Source organism: Podarcis vaucheri (assembly GCF_965113315.1).
Source record: "Podarcis vaucheri genome assembly, chromosome: 8".
Classification (NCBI taxonomy): Eukaryota; Metazoa; Chordata; class Lepidosauria; order Squamata; family Lacertidae; genus Podarcis; species Podarcis vaucheri.
The window spans coordinates 58,129,142-58,137,588 of NC_138766.1; positions in this window are offsets into that span (position 1 = coordinate 58,129,142).

The window sequence follows — 8,447 nt, forward strand, 5'->3', positions numbered from 1 at the left end:
TCTGAACCTCTCGTGGAGGAGGCACATGAAAAAGGGTCTCAGATGGTGATCACAGGATCTGGGTCAGTTCATATGGGGAAAGGAGGTTTTCACGGCCCTCTAATATTAAATAGTACAATTTTGACCCTTCACATATAATTTCCTCCATTTATTGTGCTTTCCAAAAGAAGGAGAACCTAATGTAAATATTACTTTTAAATAGGGAATGCTTTCTGCAATCTTGTTCTCTGCCTTCAGGATGAAGCCATAATGCACTTTAGCAAAGCCGTCATTAGGAGCCAGGCTCAAAACCTGTGAAAAAGCAAAACAAAAAATAATTAGGGCTTTACCTCTGCAGTGATTTTGAATTGTTTACAGAGACATAGCTATATATTAGTTCTTGGCTCAAAATAAGGATTTATTTCCATTAGTAGTCCACAAGCAGACCACTGGCTAAGGGTTTTGACTATGCATTATTGAACATGTATGTCTAATTGGAATTGTCCCTGCCTTTTCTCTTGCCTGCAAGGTCATGCAGCAGACTTCTTGGATTAATTCAGCACAGTCATATAGGCTGGAATTACATATTGTGTGTCACATGGAGATGCTTCAAAACTGCATTAAAAAAATTATTAGAGTTTGGAAAAAGGAACACAAATATTATTTATTATATTTTTTATCAACATTAAAATGTTAATCTAAATAAAACCAAAAACTAAAAAGAAAAGAGAAAGAGAAAAGAAGATAGAGAAGGGATAAATTAGGAGACAGGAGAAGAGAAAGATGAAATAATGAAGGAAAGAAAGAAATAAGAAAATAAGGAACATACCCTGTGATGTGTTTTTATCAAGTCATGAGACTTCATGTCTCACTCCATATTATTGGCTTCCATTGCTAAAGGCAGGGAAACTCACAACTTGGTGATATCGTGATATAGACTGAATCAGGCTTCCCCAATTTGGTGCCCCCCTTGATATTTTGGACTAGAACTCCCATCAGTCCCAGACAACATGGTCAATAGCCAAGGCGGATGGGAGTTGTAGTTAAAAAAAATATGTGGCGGGCACCTGCTGGGTTAAGTGAGCCTAAATGTTATGGAGTAGAGGGGGGAAACTCAAACAGGACGGGAGCCATTTTTGGCAATACTTCCATGCTGCATGTAAGGTGCCGTTCCATCCTCAGCCATGGACAAGAAGCTGTGCTGATATTCATGGTATGACCTTCATTTTTAAACAACATACCAAACATCAGCTTTGACATTTGCACAATGGATTTTTATGAAAAGAATGTTTAATTAGTACAGTGGTACCTCAGGTTACATATGCTTCAGGTTACAGACTCCGTTAACCCAGAAATAGTACCTCGGGTTAAGAACTTTGCTTCAAGATGAGAACAGAAATCGTGCGGCAGCGCAGCAGCAGCTGCAGGAGGCCCCATTAGCTAAAGTGGTGCTTCAGGTTAAGAACAGTTTCAGGTTAAGAACGGACCTCCGGAACGAATTAAGTACTTAACCTGAGGTACCACTGTACACAGAACTGTGGGAGCAGAGAAGGAAGGGAATTCTTCCTGCTACTGTGTCTCCTTCAGCCATTTAACTATAATTAATGCAGAGTTCAGGACTGACCTCAAAACACTCGTCTATCTGTGGCACAGATTGGGAGACAGAGCGTTTGCCTTCAAATTTCTTGAACTAGAGAAATCCCTTGAAGAAAGTTAAACCAAGATCTATTGCGCTTTGAAAACAAAAGCAGCTTTGATTTTTACAAAGCCTATATTTAATGTATTGTGTCTCAGTGCCAGACTACTAGATTCAAAGGGGAAATAGCTAATCGGAGAAAAATGAAATGCTATCCCTTTCTTGACACTGCCCTCAAGCTGTGATACAATGGAAGATCTTAAAAAAATTGTTTGCCAAGAATGGACAAGTTTCCCATCGGGTTGAATTCCAACTATAGGAATAAAATTCTTTGATTCAAAGTTCACTGTTTAGGTTCATTGCTGAAGGTGTGTGTGGCAGGGGAAATAGGAAAAAAGATTCAACATGACCAAACTGCTGAAAACAGAATTTAGGTCAACCATGAACACAGAGATTTCCTAGAAGTTATTCCTACTGCTGACCCACAACTTCTCATTCTAGTGCTACCCTTTTGCCAACAGAAGGGAGGTGAAGAGAGGGTGCAGGGATTTTCTGATTCTCGTTGGGCATCAGCAGACGGTGCTTCATGGGTCTTCAACCACATTGCAATGCCTCTAGTCAGATTTCAAGACTCTATTCATAACAGCAGTGGAGAACCTGAGGTCCTCCAGAAGTTGTTTGGTGCCAAGACCCATCAGCCCCAACCAGCATGGCAAAGAAAATGACAGGAGTTGTAGTGAACAACATCCAAAGCACCACACATTCCTCATCCCTATTTTATAGGGTACAGAACTAGCTACTTTATACTTTATATTTAAACTTGAAATGAGTTATGATACTCCGCCTGGGATACCTAACTTTGTTTCTTCATCAGTCCATTTCACATGTATTCTTTAACTTTTAAAATGTAACATCTTTGAGCATTTTGTAAATGAGATATGCTTTTAAATTGATGTACAACTGCAGCTGGCTGGAATTATGTAAGTGACTGCTTCAGGAAGCAATGCCCTCACTTTCAATGAGGTTCAGTTGCCTTCAGTGGCATTATCATACAGTCAGATTTTAATGTCTACCAATAATAATAATAATAATAATAATAATAATAATAATAATAATAATAATAATAATTTATTTATACCTTGCCCATCTGGCTGAGTTTCCCCAGCCACTCTGGGTGGCTCCCAATCGAGTGTTAAAAACAATACAGCATTAAATATTAAAAACTTCCCTAAACAGGGCTGCCTTCAGATGTCTTTTAAAGATAGGATAGCTGCTTATTTCCTTCACATATGAAGGGAGGGTGTTCCACAGGGTGGGTGCTGCTACCGAGAAGGCCCTCTGCCTGGTTTCCTGTAACCTCACTTCTCGCAATGAGGGAACCGCCAGAAGGCCTTCAGCGCTGGATCTCAGTGTCCGGGCTGAACGATGGGGGTGGAAACGCTCCTTCAGGTATACAAGACTGAGGCCGTTTAGGGCTTTAAAGGTCAGCACCAACACTCTGAATTGTGCTCGGAAACATACTGGGAGCCAATGCAGATTTCTCAGGACCGGTGTTATGTGTCCCGGCGGCCACTCCCAGTCACCAGTCTAGCTGCCACATTCTAGATTAATTGCAGTTTCTGGGTCACCTTCAAAGGTAGCCCCACGTAGAGCACATTGCAGAAGTCCAAGCAGGACCTAGAGTCATGGTACAATCCTGTTCACATGCTTTTTAGTAGGCCAAGTTTTCCCATGCGAAGGAATGAAGAGTTAGAAGAGGAAAAGGCAAGTATCTTGTAGTTTGAACAAGAAGCTACACAACAGGGAAACAACACATAGCCTATGCACACTTTAGCGCAACCGTAAGAGGAAACATTTGCAGTGTTTGGACTGGTCAAAATGAGGGTACCATGGCCTAAAAGGCAGGGGTGGCTACCCTTTTTCAGCTGAAGGGCTACCCTGATAGTCAACTAATCCAAGGACTGCATGCTTGTGGTAGGTGTTGCCAACACATATTTATCACACATGCACCACATACAAAACACACACACTCTGCACACACACTCATCCATGCCTGTGGTAGTCGTTGCCAACACATATTTATCACACATGCACCACATACAAAACACACACACTCTGCACACACACTCATCCTCACCACAGGGCTTTGAAAGTCCATCACTAGGCCGGGCAGGGAAGTTTAAACCACTCTCCTCAGCTCATCCCTGTCATGGGCAGTATTGGGCATCACAGTATTGGGCTGCATGAAGAGGTTTAACCCTTTCCTCTCAGCCCAGGACTGTGATGTACAGATTTTGCCACTGCAGTAATGAAGAGAAGTTCAGGCCCAACTGGCACAATGGAAAAGAAAGCCCCCATCTGCATAATTTGCAAAGTCATACTCCCTCTTGCCGGGAATCGTTACTATGGGGAAACAGCACAGAATGCTCCTTCCTGGTTCCTGTCTGGTAAGACCACCCAGCAATGGAGCCTTTGCAGAGGGAGATGTGTCTGATTTTGCTGTGGGATGGTGGGGCTGCGGCAATCACCTTTCAGCCCACTGGTTCACCACCTATGCTATAAAGAGGCAGATGCATACTTTTATTGTTTTCAAAATTGTAATGTTCTTAAGCCTTGATCAACCTGTGGTACTTTAAAAAAAAAGTTTACATATTCTTAATAGAAGCTCACCTCCTCATAAACCCTCTTGGCATTGCTGTTGTCGCCAATCAAAAGGTAACCCACTCCTAGATCGTTCTTGAATGAAGTATCATTGGGAAACAGGCTAACAAGTTTTTGCAGTGTAACCAAGGAGCCTCTCATGCGACCTAATTGAATTGGACAAACAACAACAACAACAGCTTGGTTACAAGTAGGAGTAGTCTGGGATATAGCAGAGGAGGTAGCCAATCCAGTGCCGTCCAGATGTGGTTGGACTCCCATCATCTCTGCTTATTGGCCATCCTGACTGAGGTTGATGGGAGTCCAGCAACATCTGGAGAGCATCACGTTGCTCATGCCTGCAATACAGTATGTTCAGCTGTTAAATGGGCTCAAGTGATTAAATATATAAAAAGTGTACATTACTAAAGACCGATAACTCAAAATGTAAATATGCACGTAAAAATATATGAGTATTTTTCCCACTGATCTCTTTTACTACTAATTTTAACAGTTATGCCTTAGGAAAGCAAGCTGGTGGGTTGTATCAGTCAGTCTTATGGAGACCTCTTGTGGACAACTGTGGCATTCCTCATATCACAGCTTTCATTGGACAGTGGTAATAAGGGGGTTCACAGTGTGGATAGATATGCCAGCAATTAATCTCCAGTTCTTTAAAGTGCATGTTTAAAGCTGCTGCTATTTTTCAACTACATTAATTAAGGGTATAAATAAACTGCAATTAATTCAAGTGGGGGGGGGGAATGTTCAGACCTCCTGGCTCACAGGAAGACAGTTGCTCACAATATTTGCTTAACATTTGTCCTTTCCATGAATCTGGGAGACCCCTGTTTCTATCTACTTCTGTTCATTTCAAGTCATGCCTGTGATTTAATGCCACTGGAAAGAGACCAACAGTTTAAAACACAAATGCAGTGATGTACACAGGGTTTTGGGTTTTTTTGTACAAGCATATCTGTGGTCTGTACAATATGATTTGACTCTGTGAAGCTGTATACAGTGGTACCTCGGATTACATACGTTTCAGGTTACAGACCCAACTGGCACAATGAAACCCAGAAATAGTGCTTCAGGTTAAGAACTTTGCTTCAGGATGAGAACAGAAATCATGCTCCGGCGGCACGGCATCAGTGGGAAGCCCCATTAGCTAAAGTGGTGCTTCAGGTTAAGAACAGTTTAAGGTTAAGAACGGACCTCCGGAACGAATTAAGTACTTAACCTGAGGTGCCACTGTAGAGGTAACACAGCTGTATACTGTTGAATATGCATTATCAAATACTGGCAAAAAACCCCCACCCCTATCAGGATATTAAAACCAAGTATCAATGTCAAATCCAGATAGAAATCATTTGGAAGAATATTCAAGCAACTGAGCAGTATCTGTAGAAAAAATGATGTTAAAATTCACAAGGAGGATTTTTTGAGACCAAATAGGTTTCAGTTGCAGTAAACAAAACTTGTCTCCTTCAAAATCTTCTTGGCATTATATGATATACATCTCTAGTGTGTACTTACCCTTTAAGCTACATTGCACAAACAGTTCTTTTGTTGTTTATCGTTCATGTAACTTTACAAACATATGCTGTATGTATCATCCATTTAATAAAACAACAAAGTCTTTAAAAAAACCCCTGGGCATTTTTGAACATTTGACCTGCAGTAAGTACAGATTTAAGATCCTTACCAAGAAATTGTTGCCGATCTGCCCTTCTTTTCAATGTGAGTTTTACCAGATCATCAGGGACATTTGGTAGACTAGCAACTTCACCATAGGTACTGATGGATCGCTGTAGTATTTCATTGCTTCTCGCTTTCTCTGCCAAGTCATCCTCACTCTGTGTGTGACCATAAATCATTCATCAGTGCCCAAGTCACCACTTAACTTTTTTGTTTGTTAAAAACATGTTTTTACTCAATTGGTAGTTGTTTGAGATTGGTAAATGTCATTGGGAAAAGGAGACAAACTGCTTTCATTTTAAAGAAGAAGAAGAATTCCTGATTGTACAAATGGAATTTTGGTGGCTACATACACCAAAATGTGCAGCAAGGAAAATGGGAAAAAAGTATTTTAATAGCTAGCGAACAGCCTCTACATAGCCAACCACAACACTGACTTGAAAAAATAAACAGGTATTTTGTTTCCGTGCTCATCTTTTGAAATGCCTGCAGCTTTGTTTTGTTTTATTCTGGAATTCATTCACCAAATCATGAGTATTTGTTCAGAGGTAGTTATAAATCTGTTTTCACTTCAGAATGACTTTGCTGAATGTAAAGTTGTAATAGAAAGTTGTTTTAACAAAGGGTTAATATGGTGAATTTTGCTGGCTTTTCTGGCTTTGGTTTATTTATTTATTTTAAGATGGCTGTCAATTGAAGAACTGACACAGTTAAGACCTCCATATTTCCATCGTGTAATGTCAAGCAAGCTGATTATAGTGTTGTGCAAGTTATTTTAAGGCTACAAAATATGGGGTATAAGCACAAATCACTGGGAATGCCATTGCTTAATTGTATGTAACACAAGAAGCTGAGAGACATCCAAAGGAGAAAAGACAGGAGCTACCAAGCCTCTTCTATTCATGAAAGGAAGTGTCACCTGCTCCCTTCTTTCAGAAGAAATTGGCAGTTACAGGAGCATGAAAAAAAACCCCAGTGCTAGGATTAAGGAACATTCAGTAAACCACCTGCAAGTTTCACAGCTCTGGGGGAAATGTCCTGGCCTCACTGAATAAGAGCCGCCTTTTGCAAGATCATTCACATTTCCCATTGTGTTCATCCTGGAGATGACTGGATTTATAGTCTAGGACAAATAGAGACACACACAACTAGACAATTTGTCTTTCCATACATTGCTTGCTCATTTTTTACCTGCGCTTTTCCATATCTTGCCCGTGGGCTTTGGGGATACTTGTTGACTAATGCTTCAAACGCCTTCAAAGCTTCCTCAGCTTTTCCCTAAAGAAAGCCATTGTTATCTGAAGTAATTTGCAAAATATCATGTGTAGGAAAAATATTAACATTCATTATTATTTACATTTCCAATAAAAGTGCTGAGAAGTCACCAGCTAACAAAGCGGCTAAAATAATTCGGTCATTTATAAAACATTTTTTGTGGGAAAAGGAAGTAGGCACACAACACTTACAGTGACAGCTAGGGAAGCTATCTGTTATACTTTGGTAATGTATAATACACCTTTTAAATAAACACAGTGTATGAGGTCAGGATTGTTGCTTAAATAAAAATAAAATATTAACATTATTAAATGATTGTGGAAGGGAATGGCAGGGGAATCTAAAATATCAGCACTAGAGTGGGTTGATGACCACAGGAAGTGGATTTTGAGTGTCATGGAAGAGCAACAAGTTATTATTTATTATATTTTTGTACCCAGGGAAAAGTGCTTGTGGGATTTTATGTCTTAGATGCTAAAATAAACCAGCTAGGTTTGGGCTTAGGGTGGGGGGGGGGAGAGGAGACAGAAGAGAGGGAGAGGGAGAAGGTGGTATTTACTGCTCTTCCTCAGGGAGGGAAACATCTGGGGCCATCCCTGAAATTTCCCTTTTTGTTATGAAATGCCTTAAAGTGAACATCTTGAGGGGGAGAAATGAAAGCATATTGGGGGCTATTAATACACATAAGAAAAAAATTGATTGAATATGATGGGTGGTATTCATTTGAGTTTTACTCAGAGTAATCCTACTGAAATTAAATACACAATTTAAGGCATCAAAGTGAAATTATTTAGGTACCTTCTTATGGGCTATTTCACAGCTGTGAAATCCTTGAAAGCATCGGTTATGAAGAGGTATGCAAATATGAGAAAAATATATAGATTTTAAAACTCAAGGCTGCCATCACATCTGGAAGAACTGCAAGTTTTACTTTATTGGGCTGGCCTACTTCCCAGGTTCAGTTGCATAAAATGTCATAGGAAGCAACCATACACTGAATCAGACCATTATTCCACCAAGCTCAGTTTTGTCTACACTGACTGACGGCAGTTCTCCAGGATTTCAGACAAGTCTTTTCCTAGCCTCACCCGGAGTTGCTGAACCTGGGACCTTCTGCATTCAAAGCAGATGCTCTACCACTGAGCTACAGTCTATACATTTTAAAAGTACTGAATCGCTGTCTTTGTCCATCCATCCCTTACAACAGACATAAGCCTAT